The sequence below is a fragment of the Telopea speciosissima genome, chromosome 8 (genome assembly GCF_018873765.1).
Source record: "Telopea speciosissima isolate NSW1024214 ecotype Mountain lineage chromosome 8, Tspe_v1, whole genome shotgun sequence".
NCBI lineage: Eukaryota > Viridiplantae > Streptophyta > Magnoliopsida > Proteales > Proteaceae > Telopea > Telopea speciosissima.
Genome location: NC_057923.1, coordinates 44613531 through 44636557, shown reverse-complemented (window position 1 = coordinate 44636557; position 23027 = coordinate 44613531). Strand labels below are relative to the sequence as shown.

The window sequence follows — 23027 nt, the reverse complement described above, 5'->3', positions numbered from 1 at the left end:
TGGTATCATGTATAAAGATATTTACACTTCAAAATACAATTTGCTACTTTCAGGTTTGTGCAATATTTTTATTGATTTTAAGAAATTTAGTTTCATTTGTGTATACTTGGACGATCATTTCTGCTACTAAACATAGTTGTCATGGCGTCGCCATGGCGTCATATCGCTGGAGAAATGGGCATATCGACCACCGATATGGATGATGTAAGAACATCAACCGATATGGCCTCCATGTCGTCGCCATGGCGCCTCCATGGACGCCATACCACGACATATGGCCATATCGGGCGACATGGTTGTTTCAAATTATAAAACTTAATTTTTTAACAATAAATTTTTTTAACAATTTTTTATTTTAATGCTTTTTCCTTAACATAAAAAAAATTAAAAAAACATCAAACAGAAAACACTAATACACTATTGACTAATACACAATCACATATTCACATCAGCAAATTTTTTTTTTTTTTAATTTAGATGGGTTGTTTATTAGCTTTATTCACTCAATATAATTTACGTTCTTGTAATTGTTTTTTTTGTTTTGTTACTTTTGTAGTCACTTTCATATGAATCATATTTCAACTCTCATGATTTTTCAACTTTATTATCAGCAAGACTATTGCTATCAATTATTTGATAATCCATGATTTCATATACACTAATGGATATTACACTTTCATGAATTAAACCATAGTAGTTTAGTAGTACACTTTCATGTTAATTTTTTATGTTATAAGGTATATATTATAGCATACTAAATGACATTAAAAATAGAGAAAATAAAAAATAAAACATGGTTGATATGATCGGGCGACATGTCGATATATCAACATGACACCCCTCCACCGACTTGGATCACCATGACGACGTGACAACTATGCTACTAAATGGGGTTGGCTACATGGATCCTTATCCTCTACTCAAGTCAAGGTCATATGTGATACAAGGCCTAAGCCTAAGCTATGCTTGTCTTTTCTCACCATTTCTCCCATAGTCATTTTAGGTCTTCCCCTGACTCTTTTAGCTCCTTTAATCTGAATCAAATCACTCCTCCATACTGGAGCATCTAAAGGCCTCCATTGAACATGGCCATGCCACCTCAAACGCCTTTCTCATAGCTTATCATGTATTGGAGATACTCCCAAATCAGCTCTCATTTGAAGTTTTGAACATTCCTTTATCCTTCCTAGTTTTTCAATACATCCATCTTAACATCCTCATCTCAGCTACGTTGAGTTTATCTATATGATGCTTCTTAACTGCAACATTCCGCACCACACATCATAGCCTGTTTTATGACTCTCCTATAAAATTATCTTTTAAGCTTCAAAGGATTTCATCGATCACACAATACTCTGGATGCACCTTTCCACTTCAACCATCCTATTATAATTCTCTGTGAAACATCCTCCTCATAACCTTCTTTATTTATGATTGAGCCCAAATGCCTAAAATAATCACTTTGCGGCATGGTTTCAAGAATCAGAAATCAAATCGGAATTGGTTGTGATTGATCTTGATTTTGACCAATCTGATATGGCTGATTCACTCTAAAAACCTTATAATCGTTGTGTTTTTGGATCTAAGGGCCAATTATAGGGTTCTTGGGATCTGATTAGAATCGATAGGGACCGATTCCATCCTCGATTTGTTTTAATACCATGCTTCGCGGAATCTCCCTCTCATCAATTTTCACCACCTCATTCTTCGTCCTAGTGTAACTAAAGTTACATACTATATACCCCGTTTTTTGTTCTACATTTCTTAAAACCTTTTGATTCCAATGTTGATCTCCATAACTCTAACTTGGCGTTAATCCCTGCTTCTGTCTTGTCCATCAAAACAATATCATCAGCAAAAAACATATACTAAGGAACCCAATCTTGAATGTCTTTGGTAAAGTCATCTATGATAAGTGCAAACAAATAAGGGTTTAAAGCTGATCCTTGATGTAACTCAATTGTAATTGGGAATTCACTACCTTGCCCCTCATAGTTCTTACACCAATCACCACACCATTATACATATATTTAATTATGTCCACATATTTACTTGAAATACTTCTCTTCTCTATTACTTGCCATATGGATATCTTTCTTGCAATATCTAAATCTTTCCATGAGTCTCCTAAGTTAATAGCTTTTGTTGTGAATCTTTCTGACATAAAGCCAAATTGTTTCTCTTCTCAGGTGGGCTTCAATAACCCTCTCCCAAAATTTCGTAGTATGACTCATTAGTTTTATGCCACTATAGGGTGTTGAACCTCTGAATATCACCTTTATGTATAAATCGGAACCACAATGCTTCTCCATTCATCTGGCATTTTCCTTGTGCTCATAATCTTTTTAAACAACTTGGTTAGCCAGGATAAGCGCTACCATAGTGCCCTAAAGGGCATGCAGGAGGAACTCAATGTGTACCAGACTCTTTCTACAGATGTTTAAGTTCTTAAATTTCAAGATGCTGAATTCTTGGTTGCAAAATTTTTGTCTAGATTAGACTCTGACCTTCAACCTGCCAGGAGTCAAATATTAGTTGGTGAAAAGATTCCCTCTATGAATGAGGCCTACTGTAGGATTCAACGGATTGTGTACCCCTCCCTATCAAAATCTGAATACATTACTTCCTCTAAGGACAACTCTGCTTTTGTTGTTGGTAATGGTGGCCACAGTCGCGGTATTGGATTTCTTAGCAGAGGTCGTGGTTTAGAGGTCATAAACATTGTATGGGTGGTCATGGCGGCCAACAATCAGATTAGTTTGCCAGACAGTGTACTTGTTGTGGTCGCAATAATCACACAGTTGAGAAATGTTGGATCAAATATGGTGAGCCCCAATAGGCACAACAATAGTTTGCTAAAACTATTGTGCCTAATGGAAGTCATGGGAGTATTGAAGTGGTGTCACCCATGGTACAAAATTTCGCGATATATTGCCGATATATCGCGAAATTTCTGTAATTTCGGTAGGGCCGAGACGAGATGGGCTTTCGAAATGAAAAAAGTTCAAATTTCGGCGAAATTTCGGTATATATCGTAGAAATACTGTGTATTGAGCAGTATATTTCGGTAAATTTTGGTACATTTCTGTATATTTCGGTAAATTTCGTAGAAATACTTTGTGTATTGAGTATTGAACTATTGACTATTATGAAGTTTATGAGTTATGACTTATGCGCTTATGACTTATGAGTTTAAACTTTAAACTAAAGGCTGCATTTGACTTTATTTTTGTTTCATTACTTTGTTTAAATTTCTTATTATGTCTTTTAGTACTTAAACAATATGTATTTAACTATTTTATATAACAAGGTCCGACCGTATACAGTCAATCAAGGGTGCAAACCCAAAATACCATTTTGAGTTCATTTTTTTTGCAATATGAAGGTTTAAATGTGTTTATTTAGCTTAAATAAGGGTGTCCATGAAGTATCAGGCCTAGATATGGCCAAATACCCACCGAAATGGACTCCCGAAATATTAAAGAAAAAATGTAATATTTTGGCGAAATTTCGCCAAATTTCGGATATCTCGGTAGGCCCGAGATACCGATATATCGCGAGATATAGTACTATGGTGTCACCTTATGACACTAATTAGAGTTCGGCATTTGGAGGTGGTTTTTTTTTTATATCTCGTAATGAGGTATTCAATCAACGACTAAAACGGACCCCACAGCTTTTGATATCCTCTTCCACATCTATTACTACATTGGCTCATTTAGGTATACCCACAAGTCTCACTTCCTCATCCTCCATTCCCTAGGTCATTGATTCAGGTGTGTCTTCACACATGACTTGTAAGCCAAATCAGTTCTCTTCTTTTCAGCAGTTTAATTGTCCATCCCAAGTTATTCTTGAAAATAGATCCTTTACTAATGTTGCTGGTCATGGTGTCATTCCTCTATCTTCATCTCTTTCATTATCTACTATACTTCATGTTCCTAAATTACCTGTCAATCTTTTATATATCAATCAGTTTACAAAACATCTTAATTGCTCCATCACCTTTTGATATAGATCAAAACATGGTGAAAATTGAAGGAGTTATTGTTCATGCGAACAGTGATGTGGGGCCCATTCTGGCCATTAGAAGGAGATATTTCTGAAGATAAATACAGCCTTGCATGGGGGGATTTAGGTTGGCTAGTATAGTTTCTAATTTTCTATTTTTGATAACTTGGGCAACAAGTTAATGTATTTTTCAAGCATAGTTTCTTTCCTTTTTTAATTTCAGTCCTTGTCACTTTTAGTGCTTAGTAATTCAGCTATGTAGTTGCTTGGGGATTAAGTTATTAACCCCCTTGCTGTAATTTTTTAGTTTTGGAAAGTATGTTCTATATTATTGTTAAATTATGTACACCAGAATACCATGGGGGTATTATGGTCTTTTGGGTGTTTTATTTATTTTTTATTTATGTATTTATGAGCAAGGGTAGAAATGTAATTAGGGCTGTGACACTGTTCACGTGAACAGTGTCGTGAATAGTGTTTCCCCTTGTAATCTCTTTTATTATTATTATAAATAGAGAGCTTGACTATCTCATTGATCATTCAAGCATTATTCCACAAACCTATTTTGTTAACATGGCATCAGAGCCAAAATTTCTCTGATCTAAGTTTTCAAAACCCACCCCCTTCCTATCATTTTTTCTTTCCTCCCCTTCTCTCGATTTCTTTTCTCTCATTTTTTCCCCTTTGCTTCTCCTCCCTTCCTAAGGGCAGCACTACAGAGGTGATCATATGATCTAGTTGCTGCCCTATTCCCACCTCTGTTTTTCCCCTTTATGAGATAATTTATTTGGTTCGATTGCTGCTGGTTCCTGTCTGCGATTTTTGGAGTTTCCAGAATTTTGAAGCCTTAGCCACTACCATTGATCAAGGCTGGTTTTCTGCATATTGGACACTCATCTGCGATCTGGACCAGTTGCCCTCAAGCCATTTTTGGTTGTTGACGATCCCTTCTCCCAATCGATTCCTCTTTTTTAGGGTTTTCTAAAACCCTGATCATTATCGATTTTTGGGAATTGGGCTGTTTGTTGCTGTTTTTTTATTGGAGCTTCTTCTCTTCATCAAGGACATCCTCTACAGGTTCCTGGACAGATTCGATCAAGCTTCTTCGTCAATTTTTTTTGGATCCCCATCACCACATCGATCTCCAATTTCGGGTTCTCTTCCAAAACCCCGACATTGTCGATCTCTGTGGAAGGGATCTCTCTGCAGCTGCTGATTTTTTGGGAGCTGTTTTGCCCTTCATATTGGCCCACTCGACCTTGATTTCAGCTCTTGGTTTGGTGTAATTGCTGGTTTTTCATTCTCCACAGCCTTGTTGCAACTATGGGTGACTCTGCTGATTCCACTGCAACTTCTAATCAACCTGGACATGAAAGATCAGATTATTATACTTTTCAGCCCAATCCCATCAAACTTGATGGCAGCAACTACCTATTGTGGTCTCGGTCAGCCTCTTTTGCTATTGCTGGCCGTGGTCTCACTGGCCACATTCATGGCACTGTTCCCATGCCTGCTGCCCCAGGTGCTGCCCTGACTCGCTGGCTTGCCAACAATGGTGTTCTCATGTCTTATTTGATTGGTTCTATGACTTTGGACATTGCACATGGGTTCCTCCTTTTTGATACAGCTTCTCAGGTTTGGTCAGCCTGTAAGGAAACGTACGGACAGCTTGGTAATGATGCACAGGTCTATGAATTCAGGAAGAAGGTTCTTCATACTACTCAGGGAGACTTAACAGTCTCTAAATATTATGCTACTCTACGCAACCTTTGGCAACAGTTGGACTACTTCTTTGATTACCAACCTGATAATGCTACTAATCTGGTTGCCTATAAGAAATATGTGGATAAAATCAGGGTCTATGACTTCTTGGCTGGGTTGAATGTTGAGTATGACCTAATTCGTGTTCAAGTGTTGGGCCATTCCCCTTTTCCCAAACTTGAGCAATCTTATGCCTTGGTCTCCTCTGAAGAAAATCGCCGAGCTGCTATGTTGCACCCAGCTGTCCCTGACAGATCAGCCCTTCAGACTACTGTACCGGCTCCTTCTACACCAGTTGGCACTCTCTCTGTGGGTGGTACTACTATCGGCACTATTACTTGTGAGCATTGTAATAAGCCTTATCACACCAAGGACAAATGTTGGAAACTTTATAGGAAGCCTGCAGACTTTGAGGCTAAACGGGCTGCCAAGCAAAAACCAAAAACCAAGGCCAATCACTCTGAGTCTGTCACTGCAGCCCCTACTACTGACACTGGCCTATCTTAGGAGGATTTACAAGCATTCCTACGTGTGCTAAAGTCTTCCACTGCTGCTGCCTCTACTACACCAGCTACTGCCACTTCGTTTACTCCTTCAGGTTCACACTTTGCTCGGTCAGGTATTTCGTTTGGTGGTCATTGTGCCTCTGTAGCTTCCCATCCTTGGATCATTGATTCTGGAGGTACAGATCACATGACCGGGTCCTCTAGCCTCTTCCATCGTTATTCTCCTACCTCTGGGAAAGACAAAGTCAAGGTGGCTGATGGTTCCCTTTCCTCCATTTCTGGAAAAGGAATCATTAACTGCACTCCTTCCCTTCCTTTGTCCAATGTTTTACGTATTCCAAATTTTACTACTAACCTTCTTTCTATTAGTAGTATAACTCGTGATCTCAACTGCAAAGTAACATTTTTTTCTTCCCATTGTGTTTTTCAGGATCTGGATTCTGGGAAGACGATTGGATTGGGTAAAGTGCATGGTGGCCTATACCTGCTTGACAATGGACGTCTCACTCCACCTCCATTACTACCATTACATCAGAATTCCTTAGTAACTTCTGAAATTTATCAGTGGCACTCTAGATTAGGTCAGCCCCCCTTAAGCATCTTAACATCTTTATTTCCTACTTTGGTCAAACATTGTGATAAGACCGATTTCTTTTGTGAGGCTTGTGTTCTGGCCAAACAGACACGTTCAACTTATTCTATTTCTAATAAAAAGAGTTCTTCACTTTTTCACTTAGTACATTCTGATGTTTGGGGCCCCAGTCGTAAGACTTCGGTTTCTGGTTACCGTTGGTTTGTCTCTTTTATTGATTGTCATTCTAGACACACATGGGTTTATATTTTACACACCAAAAGTCAAGTTTTTTCTTGTTTTCAGCATTTCCATAACATGGTCAAAACTCAGTTCAATGCTACTCTCAAAGTCTTGAGAAGTGATAATGGGACTGAGTATACAGAGATTCAATTTCAGAAATACCTTGCTGATAATGGGATTGTTCATCAGACAAGTTGTGTTGATACCCCAGCCCAAAATGGTGTGGCTGAAAGGAAGAACCGACACTTGTTGGAAGTGGCTAGGGCGTTGATGTTTTCGCACCATGTTCCCTCCCAATATTGGGGGGATGCTATTCTTACTGCAACCTATCTTATTAATCGGTTGCCTTCCAGTGTTCTTGACTCCCGCAGTCCGGCCGATATTTTACGTGGGAATTCCACCTTTGTGGTTCCTCCCAAAGTTTTCGGTTATGTGTGTTATGCCAGAGACACTAAACCTCATGGAAAATTTGATCCTCGTGGGTTAAGGTGTATTTTTTTGGGTTATTCTCCAACCCAGAAAGGTTATAAGTGTTACCACCCTCCTTCTCGTCGTACTTTGGTCAGTATGGATGTGGTCTTTTATGAAAGTCTTGCCTATTATCAGTCTACACATCTTCAGGGGGAGAATTCTGGTTCCAATGAAGATGTGCTTGTGTTTCCTCCCCTTGAAATTCCTCCTTTGGCTGCTGCCCGGCCTCCTACCACTGCTGCCCAGCCTCCTACCGTTGCTGTCCAGCCTCCTTTGGCTGCTGCCCAGCCTTCTTTGGCTGCTGCCCAGCCTCCTTTGGCTGCTGTCCCTTCATCTGTAGGGACTCCTTTACAGGGGGAGTATGTAGGAAATAATGGTAGTAATGATCATTGTCAGGGGGAGTTGACTCCAGTCTAGAGAACTATCAGTGAATTTCAGAAGAAAATTGACAACTCTAATATCATCACCTACAAGAGACACTCCAACAGAGGGCAACATCAATCCACTGTGGCACCAATACCTATCCAATTGCCAACCCAGGAGTCAGATCCTCCTCCTCCTTGTGGTGAGACCTCTCCTTCCGATCTACCTATTGGTCATCGAAAAGGTACTAGGACTTGCACCCTGCATCCCATTTCTCGCTTTGTTTTTTATAGTTCTCTTTCTCCATCTTTTCGTGCATTTGTGTCCTCTCTTTCTTTTGTTCTTATTCCTAAAAACTGGCAGGAAGCATATACAGATGGAAAGTGGAAGGAAGCTATGTTGGAAGAAATGAGAGCTTTAGAAAAAAAACAACACTTGGGATCTTGTAACCCTCCCTCCAGGAAAAAAACCAGTGGGATGTAAGTGGGTGTTTGTGGTCAAACAAAAGATTGATGGGGCTGTGGATCGGTATAAGGTACGTTTGGTTGCAAAGGGCTTCACCCAAACATATGGGATTGACTATCAGGAGACTTTTGCCCCTGTTGCAAAATTGAATACAGTTCGGGTTTTACTATCGTGTGCAGTTAATCTTGGATGGGATCTCCAACAGTTGGATGTGAAGAATGCCTTCCTAAATGGGGAACTTTGTGAGGAGGTATACATGGATATTCCACCAGGTTTTTCTTCTGACAATAATGAAGGCAAGGTGTGCAAATTGAAGCGAGCATTGTATGGGCTGAAGCAGTCACCTCGAGCATGGTTTGGTCGGTTCCACAAGGCAATGACATCTGTTGGCTATAAGCAAAGTAATGCTGATCATACTCTCTTTATAAAGAGGGCTGGTGAGAAGCTCACTGTTCTTATAGTGTATGTGGATGACATTGTGGTTACAGGCAATGATGGGGATGAGATCAGCCGGTTGAAGAGGTTTCTTGGGCAGGAATTCGAGATTAAAGATCTAGGGCCGCTACGGTACTTTCTTGGGATTGAGGTTGCCAGATCTTCTAAAGGCATCTTTCTCTCCCAAAGGAAGTATGTCCTAGACTTGTTGGCTGAAACTGGTCTGTTAGGATGCCACCCTTCAGATACTCCTATGGAGGCTACTGTTCGTCTCAAAGAAAAGGAGGGTGAACCTGTTGATAAAGGCCGATACCAACGCCTAGTGGGAAAGCTGATTTATCTCTCACACACTCGTCTAGATATTGCTGTTGCTGTGAGTACTGTGAGTCAGTTCATGCATGATCCCTATTCTTCTCACATGGAGGCTGTTCTTCGGATTCTCCACTACTTGAAGTCAGCTCCTGGAAAAGGCATTCTTCTATCTCCTAATGGTAACCTACGGGTAAAGGGGTATACCGATGCTGACTGGGCTGGTTCTGCAGATCGAAAGTCTATCTCCGGGTACTGTTCTTTTGTAGGTGGCAATTTGGTTACTTGGCGTAGCAAGAAGCAAAATGTGGTGGCTCGTTCTAATGCTGAAGCCAAGTTTCAGGCTATGGCACAAGGCATTTGTGAGTTACTTTGGTTGAAGGCTTGCTACAAGATCTGGGTGTTCCTGTTCATCTTCCCATGATGTTGTACTGTGATAACAAAGCTGCAATCAGCATTGCACACAACCTGGTATAGCATGATCGCACTAAACATGTTGAAGTGGACAGACATTTCATCAAGGAAAAGCTGGAAGAAGGGTTGATTTGTGTTCCCTTTGTGAAGTCTGCTGATCAGGTTGCTGATATCTTCACTAAGGGATTATTTGGGAAATTGTTCCATCTCATTCTAGTCAAGTTGGGCATGATTGATACATTTGCACCAACTTGAGGGGGAGTGTTAAATTATGTACACCAGAATATCATGGGGGTATTCTGGTCTTTTAGGTATTTTATTTATTATTGATTTATGTATTTATGAGCAAGGGTAGAAATGTAATTAGGGCCGTAATACTATTCACGTGAACAGTATCGTGAATAGTGTTTCCCCTTGTAATCTCTTTTATTATTATTATAAATAGAGAGCTTGACTATCTCATTGATCATTCAAGCATTATTCCACAAACCTGTTTTGTTAACAATTATGTAACAGACTGTTAGTTGATGCAAAATTATCACCAAACTGGGCTTCTTTGTTTAGGAATAAGTCTAGGGTTGGGTTGTATGCATGTTGGGCCTTTGATCCCATGGGTTTTCAATGTAATAGACCACTTTTATGGGCCACTGTTAGGGATGCAAATTTATCACGAAATTGGGCTTCTTTGCTTAGGAATAAGATTAGGGTTGGGTTGCATACATGTTGAGCCTTTGATTCTATGGGTTTTCAATGTAATAGGCCACTTTTATGGGCCTAAACTATGGGTAATAAGGTTACATACGAGATTAGTTAGTAGATTTCTTTTTATTTGGTTAGTGGTCATGTGATCACTTAAGTGATCATTTGATTTGGTTAAGTGGTCATGTGACTATTTAACTATTTTGTAAGTTGGGCTGGATTAGGACTCTATAAACTCAGCCATGTTTTGAGTCTATTTCCTTCAGTATTTCAGTTTCCTAGTCAGTTTAGGTCAACTAATAGGTTAAGGATTGGGTTAGGCCATTCCTTTTCAGTGTAGGATGATCTCTAGATAGTATCGAGGATCTACAACGGATCGTCAATCCTATCTCCAGATCGGCAACAGAGTAAAAGAGGCAGACTTATTGCCAACTTATTGTAAGCACATGAACATATATTGAAGCTTTTTTGTATTTCATTTCTGTTCTTCGTTGAGACCTATGAGCACACAACCGAAGACTATCTGCGAAGTGAAGCTTTCCAAGCTTAACCTCTGGTCTAGGCGTTTCTTTAGAGGAGAGGTCTTTTATCTGTGGAATATGACCCCAGCCAGCTATTCCCAGATTGTACAACAACAATAAGCTGCAAATATTCCGCCTTCCTCTTTTGGTCAGACGATGACAAACGTCACTGACTTCTTTCTTCACGATGGCATACCTACAAAATGGTACCATCAGTTGAATACCTTGTGGAAGACGCAGGTTGCCGGCCAGAAAAAGCCGTTTCGTACTGCTCTTACTGCCTTCTCAAAGGCTCTTGGTACTTTCTATTCCAAGCAGCTCTGCCTTCAGTCTTTTGTGCTCGACTCTTTTAGACAAACTAATTGAGACGATGTCACCTCCCCTGAGACAGTACACAGCTTTCTTCAGGTTGCTGATTGTATCGAAGATCATCTCAAAGATGCCTTCTTCTATAAAACTTTTAAAATTTGCCCATACTTAAAGGTTAAAGAAATTCTTCCCCGGGAAATATTTCCAATGTACGGTTCTTCCAACCTGGTGTTCCTCAGGACATCAATCTCCTATGCAAATATATGGCCGTGGAAATCACAAGATAAAAGCAAAGAAATAGACAGCAAAATAAACCAACCTGTGTGTGTGCTAACCGGAACTCTAGATCGATCAAACGACCTTCGCAGTACTCAAAGGGGGTAACCCTTAGCAATCTATCACTTCGCAGATAGTCTTCGGTTGTGTGCTCATAGGTCTCAACGAAGAACAGAAATGAAATACAAAAAAGCTTCAATATATGTTCATGTGCTTACAATAAGTTGGCAATAAGTCTGCCTCTTTCACTCTGTTGCCGATCTGGAGATAGGATTGACGATCCGTTGTAGATCCTCGATAAGACGAAGTCCAAGAGAAGACAACATCTTTTTTTAATTTCAATAAAAGACTTTGTTCTTTAGAGGAGTGGTCTTTTATGTAATTGCGCCCGTAATTAAGAATTCCGAGGAATTGTTGGAGATGCTGTTTGTCACGTAAGACAGAAGGGAAATCCTTAATTTTGATTAAGATGTGATCTTGGAGTTGGAGTCCATGATCGGTCAGGATTAGACCAAGAAATTCGATTCGAGGTTTTTCGAGTTCGATTTTCGTGGGGGAGAGGATTATTCCATGCTTGAGGAATAAATCACTGATGATACGCAGATGTTTCGTATGTTCAGTCGGGGAGTCGGAGAAGACCAGAATGTCGTCAATATACGCCACGCAAAAAGAGAGAGAACCAAAGATGGAGTCAATCCAACGTTGGAAAATCTGAGGGGCAGTACACTCCTTTTAATCGCCATTACCAATGGACGGTTATGCCCTTCGGATTATGTACTGCCCCTCAGATTTTCCAACGTTGGATTGACTCCATCTTTGGTTCTCTCTCTTTTTGCGTGGCGTATATTGACGACATTCTGGTCTTCTCCGACTCCCCGACTGAACATACGAAACATCTTCGTATCATCAGTGATTTATTCCTCAAGCATGGAATAATCCTCTCCCCCACGAAAATCGAACTCGAAAAACCTCGAATCGAATTTCTTGGTCTAATCCTGACCGATCATGGACTCCAACTCCAAGACCACATCTTAATCAAAATTAAGGATTTCCCTTCTGTCTTACGTGACAAACAGCATCTCCAACAATTCCTCGGAATTCTTAATTACGGGCGCAATTACATAAAAGACCTCTCCTCTAAAGAACAAAGTCTTTTATTGAAATTAAAAAAAAGATGTTGTCTTCTCTTGGACTCCGTCTGACACACAGACAGTCCTTGACATTCAAATCGAGATTACAAAATCTTGTCCCTCGGTTTACTTCCCTCTTGCTGGTGATCTCTTAATCCTCGAGACTGATGCTAGCAATGAACACTGGGGATGTGTCTTAAAAGCAGCCGCCCTACGTCAGCACACGTCAGCAGTTACTATTCCGGAATTAAAATAAAATTTTGGAATCCGTAGCCGACCTCTCCCTCTATATAAGGCAGCTCATTTCTTCAGAGAAAGCAGACCTTGCTCCGCCAGCTCTCGAGTTCCGCCTCTCGCCTCTCGCCTCTCTCTTCTCGCTCTCCTTTCTACAGGATCGACCCTCGACCCTCTTTATGTAGTCTTTTATATAAGGTTCTAGGGGGGGGGGGGCAAGTATTGTATACAAAGTTTGATATTAATCAAAAGCTTTTTGCTGCTCTTCTTCACCATTGAAAATTTGTCTTGTGTTTGATCCAATCGACACCTTGCAGTGTGAAGCTCCTATGGTTCTTTTGAAAGCTCTCCTTCAAGTTCTTTGAAGATCTCCTTCAAGTTCTAGTTAAGGATTCAACTTTTATTCTAGTTTCTCAATCAAACAAGCTGCTGCCAAGGAAATTCTGCAACAACGAGTTTGAATCATTCCCATCCCCAACAATTCTTCTTCTAATCCTCTCACAGCCCTAACCCTAAGATTCCTCCTTTTGTTTTCAATTTTCCAAAACCCTAAAACCTCCATAGACCTAACCAACCATCAAAATCTGCCCATATTTGGACCGAATCACTCCCTCACCCTAAGGAGAGCTCGATCAAAATCCTAGCCCAAACTAAGTATCCTAAACCATTGAATCCCCTATATTCCTCTTTTCAAAAACCTATAACCCAAAACCTAACCTTGCTGCCGATTCTAATTAACAAGCCTAGACTTGTTAAAACTTAACAAGACCTTCACTAATAGACTCCCCAACACTGACTTGACCTAACCCTACCATCAAACCCTAGGTCCCATCAAACCCTAATCTTAATTTCACAATTTTCATTTATTTTGACCTAGCCGAATTACCTAGTTCATAGCAGATCCTGGTTATTGGCTTCTAGTTGGTCTCCTACCAATCTAGAACTACATTCTTAGTCCTCCCACACAATTGAATGTAATTAATTGAATATTTTGCTTACGCCATACAATGCTGTGAGATGAAGTGAGGTGAGAGGCTTTTTGAGTAGGTGAGATGCCTAGGAGAGAGTGAGCGCCCGATGCCTCGATCCACCCTATCCCCCTTTCTATCCCCTACTTCTCTTCTTCCATTCTCTTGCTATCAATTTCCAGATCTGAGCAGTACTATTCTGCCCAGCTGAAGCCAGTCGAGCCACCTTCTCAAGTTGCTGATTTGGTATCTAGAATCCATATTGATATCCTCAGTTGCTGCCCACATCGGTTGCTGATCAGAGAGTTTCAGACCCTGCGGTTAGGTTTTTCCCCCAGATTTTTGCTGTCACTTTGAGTGACCATATCTCAGCAACCAACCATTAGTTGCTGATTTGGTATCTGGAATCCATATTGATATCCTCAGTTGCTGCCCACATCGGTTGCTGATCAGAGAAGAGTTTCAGACCCTGCGGTTAGGTTTTCCCCCAGATATTTGTTGTCACTTTGAGTGATCATATCTCAGCAACTAACCATTCTCTTGGGGAGATTTTTGGAGCATCTAATCACACAATCAGAAGCAGCATTCGACCAGGAATAGGGCCTAATCTGGTGTCTGTTTTGGATGATAGCAGGAATCTCCCGCTGAACCTGTGGATGTCTCATTCACCAAGCAATTCTGCTGCATCATCGAACCCTCGGTTTTGAGCACCCATCGTTCTGTTATTGCTGATATTGGGAGGCTTGAATTCAATCACAAAACCCTCTCTTCTACACTAATTTGGTGGAGATTCATCAACTGGTTTGTTGCAAACCTTACTTTCTAATTTCAAGACCTGTGCATATCTCTACAGCAGGCAATTAGAATCAGCTGAGATTTGGAGGGCTAAACCACCCTATTGGGACCTAAACTCGATAGGAGTTTGAGGCCCATCAGGTAGCTGTTGCTATTGATCTGGGTTATAGGAATTTACTGGGTCTTTGACCCTGTTACAGGCTTGTGGCTGTACTATTACTGTTTCTGTTTGTTAGTGTTTGGGGCTGATGTTATTTACCACGAGAGTTGAGCATTGTAATAAGTCCCAAGGGTTGATATAACCTACTGGTATTTACCTTTTCATATTTTGATATAGTGTAAAAATCTGAAATTAGTACCTGTTTAGGTATAATTTATGTGATCCTGTCTGGGGTTTGTGTAGTGATACCTAGCCTTACAATACCTTTTACCCGTCTCATTGTATTTTTCAAGATCTCAAGACAAAGATGACGATTGGTGGAGGGCATGAGAGGGATGGCTATTTTACATCGGCATTGCTTCCTCATATATGGCAGAGTCTGTTAACTCTACTAGTTTCTCTCCTCCACATTGGTACTACTAACTGGGACATCTTTGTCTCTCCAAGCTATAGCATATGGTCCCTAGTTGCAAGCAAGATTCTAGGTTTTGGGTTTCGACCCTTGGTCAAAACTGAAACTTCCCAGGTTTTGACTGAAACCTGGTTGAAACTGGGATTTTTATGGCGAAAATTGAAACCTAGGTTTTGAGGCCTAGAAAATGGTTTTTGGACCTTTTTTTGCTGCCTATTTTTACCATTTTACACTTATTCCATGAATTAGTTTCACAAAAAACCACCCAAAATGGTACATGTGGTTTGGACTTAAGTTTGCTAGTGTACACTGAATGTTGTTGTACCCTAGCACTAGTATACACAAATAAACACTGATCGCATATAATTTATCTACTAGAAATGTAAATATGCAATTAAAACAATTAAAAAATATATTGGGTTAGGGAAATACAAGTATACAGAACCAACCACTCAATAGCATGGTTTCTTGGTGGGTCTAATCCACAAGCTGCATATGACTGAAAATTTCGTTGACACTTCGAATGCAGCACATATGTATCCAGTGACATATGTTGGGCTCAATTGTTCTAATAGTCCATGACAACCCACCTATAATGATGCGGAGCTAGAAAGGCTTAGCATATCAGGATCTATCTGCATGAGAATACTAGCTTGATAGGGCTGTTATGGGGTAGGTTATATGTTTATTGTAAACAGCCTTGAGAACTGAATGCTTGAGTGATTCTTAGAGATCACCAAGCCCTTTTATTTATATTAAGGAGAGTTACATCTAATCAGACTTGAGCTATGAATAAAGTTACAATTAATCAGACTTGAACTAGGAGAACTACCCTAGCCGATTCTAATTAGTAATCCTAACTAGGAATCGGCTAGGAGGGGGAAAGGGGGGAAAGGTCAAAACTACCTCTATTGGGTAGAACTTCAAAACATACATTATTTTAACACTCCCCCTCAAGTTGGAGCATAAATATCAAACATGCCCAAACAAGAGAAAACATCACTTTTGTTATGCATCAAATATATCTAGGTACTCTTAGAATGACAGTCAATGAAAGAAACAAACCAACGATGTCCAGAAAGAGATGGCTTTTGACTAGGTCCCCACACATCAATATGAACAAGATTAAAAGGAGAAGAACTACGTTTATTAGAAATAGAATAAGTGGAACGATGTTGTTTAGCCAAAACACAGGGCTCACAGAAAAATTCGTCCTTATTACATTGTTTAACTAATGCAGGAAATAAAAAAGATATAGTTCCTAAAGGAGGATGACCCAATCAGTTATGCCACTGTCAAAGTTTAGAAGGGACTAGTGAATTTTGATGAATGAGAGATGGAAGTGGTGTTGGAGGAGGACTTCCATTATCAAGCAATTACAATCCATCATGCATCTTACCACATCCAATTGTCGCCCCGTTGCTAGATCCTGAAAAACACAATGTGAAGGGCAAAAAGTTACTTTGCAATTTAAGTCATGGGTAAGACTACTAATGGATAGAAGGTTAGTGGTAAAATTAGGTATATGTAAGACAGAGGATAAGGTTAGAGAAGGAGAGCAACTGATAGATCCTTTCCCAGAGACAGAAGAGAGGGAACCATCAGCTACTTGAACTTTGTCTTTCCCAGAGGCAGGAGAATAACGATGAAATAAACGGGAGGATCTAGTCATGTGATTAGTGGCATCGGAGTCTATGATCCAAGGAGAAGAGACTACCAATGCACAATGACCAGCAAATGAAATACCTAAATGGGAAAATTTTGAACCTGGAGTGGTGGAAAAACTGTTAGGAGTCGATGTAGTAGAAGCAGCGGAAGCCTGTAACTTACGACGGAATGCTTGAAGTTCTTCCTTGGATAGACCAGTGTCAGTAGTAGGAGCAGTAGTGACAGCCTCAGTATGATTGGCGTTGTTTTTCGATTTCTGGGCAACACGTTTAGTTTCAAAGTCAGCTAGTTTACCATGGAGTTTCCAACAAATGGCCTTGGTATGGTATGGCTTATTAGAATGCTCACACTTCACAGTTATTTTAGAAGAGTCACCAGTAGTAGAAAGCCCATCAGTTGTAGGAACAGCAGTGGCAGCAGTTTTTAGAGCTGATTGGTCACTGGTGGGAGTGTGTAACATAGCAGTCCGCCTGTTTGCTTCAGTATATACTACGGCATCGGACTGTTCCAAAGTAGGAAAAGGGATTCTGCTCAGTACCTGAACCCGAATATGATCATATTCCACATTTAAACCAGCGAGGAAGTCTTATACTCTGATTTTGTCAATATGCTTGCGATAGGCAGCAATATCAGTAGGATTAGTGGGCTGGTAATCAGTGTAATGATCCAGATGTTGCCATAGACTTCGTAGGAGAGCATAATACTTGGAGATGGAGAGGTCCTTCTGAGTGGTTTCATGAATTTTTTTGTGTAATTCATAAACCTGAGTGTCGTTACCAACCTGTCCATAAGTTTCTTTGGCAGCCATCCATATCTGGGCAGCAGTCTCTAGAAGTAAATAGCCATTGGTGAGATCTTGTTGCATAGAATTCAGAAGAAAAGCCATGACTTGAGAGTCATTAGAGATCCATCGGTCCTGTAGAGGACTTGCAGTAGAAGGCTTTACTGAAGTACTAGTAATATGTCCAGTGAAACCACGGCCAGCAATGATGAGATAGGTTGATCTGGACCACATGAGATAGTTAATTCCATCAAGTTTGATGGAGGCAGCAAAGGGAAGATACTCTTGTTGAGTTTGTCTATCAGGTGCAGAAGTGACTTGATCATTTGAACCAGTAGATACATCAGAACCAGGCATGGTGCTTGATATGCAATGGAGATGAAGAAGGTTATCTCAATCTAGTCAGCAATAAGATCTCTAAACAGAATCGAGTCACCTCCTTAAGAAGATCAGATTGCTATAAAAAAAAGAACCCAATAAGAAAGTAGACTCCAATTAGGGTTGTGAAGAAAACCCAAATTGCAAGAGCTGTAGATGATGAAGAAGTAACTAGAACTGATGTAAAGAGGCCACAATTATGATCGAATCCCTCTGAGATAGTAAGGAAGCAGTCCCTCAAAAATCGGCAGCTTTAGAAGAGGATTTAGAAAACCCTAACTGGGAGATACCTGAATCGAAGGTAATGATGGGTTTTGAAATTGTAGCACTTTCAGCCGTCAGAATAGGCTGAAAAGCAGGCCGAGTACTCCTCTGGTAGTGGGGAATATGTCATCCAAAAAGCAGCTCTGTCTGATGAGCCAATAAGTAACCCTAATTTGATAAAAAAAAAAAATTAGGAAAACCTGGGTTTGGAGAAATCGCAGGTTTGGATCTGAATTGATTGTGATCCACTCCTGCAGTTTTCAAACAAAGAAGATGTGCACCAAGTATAGCAGAAAAAATCTCCAAAAGGAAGAATTGATCTTCAGTTGTTGTAAGAACTCGATCTTCAAGGTTGGAGAAGTTCTGCCGGCGGAATTAGGGCACACCAATGATCTTCAGTCTTTAATGAGGTGGTATGGAGGGCAGCATCTAAATCCTTAGCAGATTCACCTCATAGTTGCTGCCCTGAATGAAAGAGAAGAGGAAGCTAGAAACCGTGGAGGGGAGGGAAAAAACAAAAGCCAAAAAACTGAGAAAGCTGTTAGATCAGAATAGGCTCTGATACCATGTAAACAGCCTTGAGAACTGAATGCTTGAGTGATTCTTAGAGATCACCAAGCCCTTTTATTTATATTAAAGAGAGTTACATCTAATCAGACTTGAGCTATGAATAGAGGTACAACTAATCAGACTTGAACTAGGAGAACTACCCTAGTGATTCTAATTAGTAATCCTAACTAGGAATCGGCTAGGAGGGGGAAAGGGGGAAAAGGTCAAAACTACCCCTATTGGGTAGAACTTCAAAACATACATTATTTTAACATTAATAGATAGAGGGATTATGTGTTTCAGGATCTGGTTCAGATCTTGGGACCTATAGGTAATATAAGGGATGGAAGATGAAGAGTCAGATCTGATATGGAGGTTACCTTGGATGATGGTGATGATGTTGGTGGTGGTGAAGATGAAGATGGATGATGATGGAGATGGGTAGATAGATATATAACTGGAGTCCCACCAGTCTACCAGCCGTAGGAGTCTAGGCCCTCCGAAGGAGTCCCGCCTTGGCAAATGCTGAGTCCCACAGCTACTTGTGTCACACAAGCATTCAATTTAAAGAGAGAGAGGGTTTTTTCACAATGTTCTAGATGTTGTAACAACAACCCACGAATTTCATTATATAAGAGAGAGGGGGGGGGTGAGAAGAAGAGGCTGTTGTGGCCTCTTGGTTACATAAAAAAATATTAAATGCACTCTTAGAACTCCAAACAAGAAACGGAGTTCCAATACATTGATCCTATTTCCCATACATAGAAAACATAAACCAAGAAAATTAACTAACTCTTGGAATTCTAAAAGACACACTAAGAATACCAATAGTCTTCTCCAGCAGTTGTTCCAAAATAATGGACCCAAGTGGACCAAAAAAAGAATCATATAAAATAAACTCAGCAGGCTAGGTCCTGGCCGGCCTACCCGCAAGGTCTTGGCTTGGCTTGGCTTGGCTTGGTGCTGGTCTTGGACCAACATGTGGACCAGGTTCTATATGAGAACCGTGGGATCCATTTCTTTATTGCATCATATAAGCCTCATCATCAACATATCAAAGGTATCCCAACCTAGGGAATGGCTCACTGGATTGGAATTGGGTTGAGCCGGCACAAATGGTTGGGCCGGATACGAGAAGATGTTGTAGAAAGGGTTGAATGAGTAGCAAAACCCAAAAATTAGATTTGGGGGAAAAACCATTACCTTCAACCTCCAATCATGCAAATCCAAGCTATAGAAGGGTTGAATGAGTACTGAGTAGAAAAATGCAAAAATCAAGCGTTGTAGTTTTTGGCAAAATCCCTAGGAGCATTGTCAAAAACTTTGATACAAGGAGGTCTTGATCGAAACCTGTCAAAATATGATCGGTTTCAATCAATACCTGTGAATTATATATATGGTTTGACCATGTTTTGGTTGAAACCTTTTGAAACAAGATCAAAATTTGGACCAAACCAGTATGACCCTTGGTTTTGTTTCGGTAGTGTCGAAACCGATGCGCCTTGGTCGACCAAAACTTAAAACCATGGTTGCAAGTCTCTCCCGTAAAGAATGTGAAGCTTATGAGCTTGGTAAGCATTACCGTACTGTTTTTTTTGTCTCATAGTGTATCTAGGAGTCAGTCTTTATTTACTTAGTTCATTCTGAAATCTAGGGTTCATATAGGGTTAAGAGTCGGTCTTTTTTTTAAAAAAATAAAAAAAAATGTCACCTTTGTTGGTGATCACTCTCTTATGACAAGGTTGTATCTTTTAAAGGATCATTCTGAGTTTGTGTCGGTTTTTAAATAATTTTATAATGAAATTAAGTTTAGTTTAGTGTTTAAACATTTTGCGTACTGACAATGCTCTTGAGATTATTCAATGTGAAATTTCTTCGTTTTGTTCTAATAATGGTATTATCCATCAAACTAGCTACTCTTATACTCCCTAACATAATGGTGTGGTGGAACAGAAAAACCAACATTTGTTAGACATTGCTAGATCTTTAATGTTTCATATGAGTGTTCCCAAGCTTTATTGGGGATATGTTGTTTTGGTCGCTTGTTATTTGATTAATCGGATGCCTTCTTCTGTTCTTCAAATAAATCTCATTTCTCTGTTTTTTTCCTTAACAACCCATTATTTGGTCTACCACCACGTATTTTTGGATGCAAATGTTTTGTTCATAATCTTCATCCTGGCGTTGATAAATTGTCTCTTCGTGCTATAAAATGTGTCTTTCTTGGGTACTCTCACACCCCAAAAAGGCTACCGTTGTTATGATCCTGTTACCCGTCAATAGTTTGTTAGTGCTGATGTTGCCTTTTTTGAGAATGCTTTTTATTTTGGTGTTGTTCGAACTTAGGTCATGACTCTCCTACTCCCACAAATTCCACAAGGCATTCTTGTCTCTCCTACTCTCCCACCAACTCTCCCACCAATTCCATAAGTCATTCTTCTTGAAGTTTCTAACCCCAAATCCACAAGGGTAACATTATAGGTATACAAGCGCTGTCCCAAGCAATCACCGCAAGTTGTTGTCGTCCCTCACTTTTCTTATCCTTTAGGAAAATTATTCATTCCTATACTCAGAATTCTTTGGTGCCTATCTGATTACTAATTATGTTTCTATTTCTCATCTTGCTATTTTCCTTCGTACATTTTCCCTCTCACTCTGTCCTTCCAAATAACAAGATGCTTTATCTCAGCGTGGGTAGAAGTCAGCCATGGATGTGGAAATAGATGCCTTGCTTTCTTGCAAGATTTGGACTTTGGTTGATCTACCTCCTGGTAAGGATCTTGTGCTGTGTCATTGGGTGTATACCATTAAATAACCTTGATGGTTCAATTAAGCATGTCAAAGCTTGTTTGGTTGCGGAATATAGACTCAGACATATGGAGTTGACTATTTTCAAGCCTTCTCCCCTGTTGCTTGTCTGGATTCTGTGAGAGGTTTGATCTGTTTGGCTATTAACCTTAATTGGCCTCTTTTTTTAGCTAGACATCAAGAATGCCTTTTTGTACGGTGAATTGCATGAGGAGGTTTATATGGAGCAACCTTCTGAGTATGTTGCCCGGGGGTAGAGTGCTCATAAAGTTGTAGACTGAACACAGCTATTTTTGGGTTGAAATAGTTCCTGAGAGAATCGTTTGATAAATTTAGTAGAGTTGTTGCTAGTTGTGGCTTTTCTCAATGTTATTCAGATCACTTTGTATTTATTTGATGTCAAGACTCTAAAGTTATTGTGCTGGTCGTTTATGTTGATGTGACTTAATTAAACAAATTAAGTCTTACTTTAAGCATTGATTGAACTTCAAAGTGAAAAACAAAGTGATAATAAACTGCAAGTTCACCGGTCGTGTGTAGCTACAGGGAGGTGAGATCTATGCAAATTTCAGCCCTAACCTAGGCAGAATGCACCACTTCGGATGTCACTTATCAACTACCAACTATTCTACCAATAATGAAAGAAACAATATCAAATCCAATAAACGGCCTAATCTAACAATAAAATCAGATTTTAAAGAAGCACTTGGGGATAGGAATCCACCATGAAAATCCAAAGAATGACAATCACAAACACCCTTAATTGCATGAACGGGCTAGGTCAATAGAAGCTACGGTTGAAGCACGATCAACTCCTATGGGTAGTCCCAATCATGATATAGAAAGATGATAGCACGCAAAAGTATATTGGAACTATAACTAGTACGCATACGAAATTAATGGCATGCATAATGTGGTCGTTGCACATATAATATTGGTTGCATAAAAAATTAAACTATGGGCATATGAGAACCTTCACTTCTCTTCCTCTCATGGCTTCATCCAATCCCTTAGTCAAGAGACGTAGCTAGCCATGGAAGGAGTAGAAGAAGGAGATAAAAGGGATAGAATAAAAGACAACATAAAAGTAAACTAAGCAAATCAAAGAGAAGGGATAGGGTATATACCTGAAACACTTAGCTCCAATGAAGATCGATCCTTACTTGAACTTTGCCGCATCCAAGAACAAAGAACCAATTACAAAAATAAATAGAAAATTACACATATGATCTTAAGGGGAAGGGAGAATAAAATTCTGCTTTAACAATGATGAGAACAAAATAAAAGAATGGAGAGAAAAAAAAAAGCAGAATGCTCGAAGAAAAAAATAAATCTGGCCTTGATCAAAAACTTCCAATCCTCTTGATTCCAACGCTTGAATGTAGATTACAACCCAATCCAAAATAAAAAGAAATTGCTGAAGATAATAAATAAATAAATAAATAAAAATTCTAAGAGCTCCAAACGGAAAGAGGGCTTGAGAGAGATGAAAGAATAATCAATATAAGGGGAGGGGCTGACCCTTT

At 39.8% G+C, this 23027-nt stretch overlaps 1 protein-coding gene across 1 annotated transcript in view; it reads left to right on the top strand.

Moving 5' to 3' along the window:
• Positions 1–23027, top strand: part of LOC122638268 — a 38477-nt gene that overhangs the window by 1617 nt on the left and 13833 nt on the right. The window lies entirely within an intron of this gene.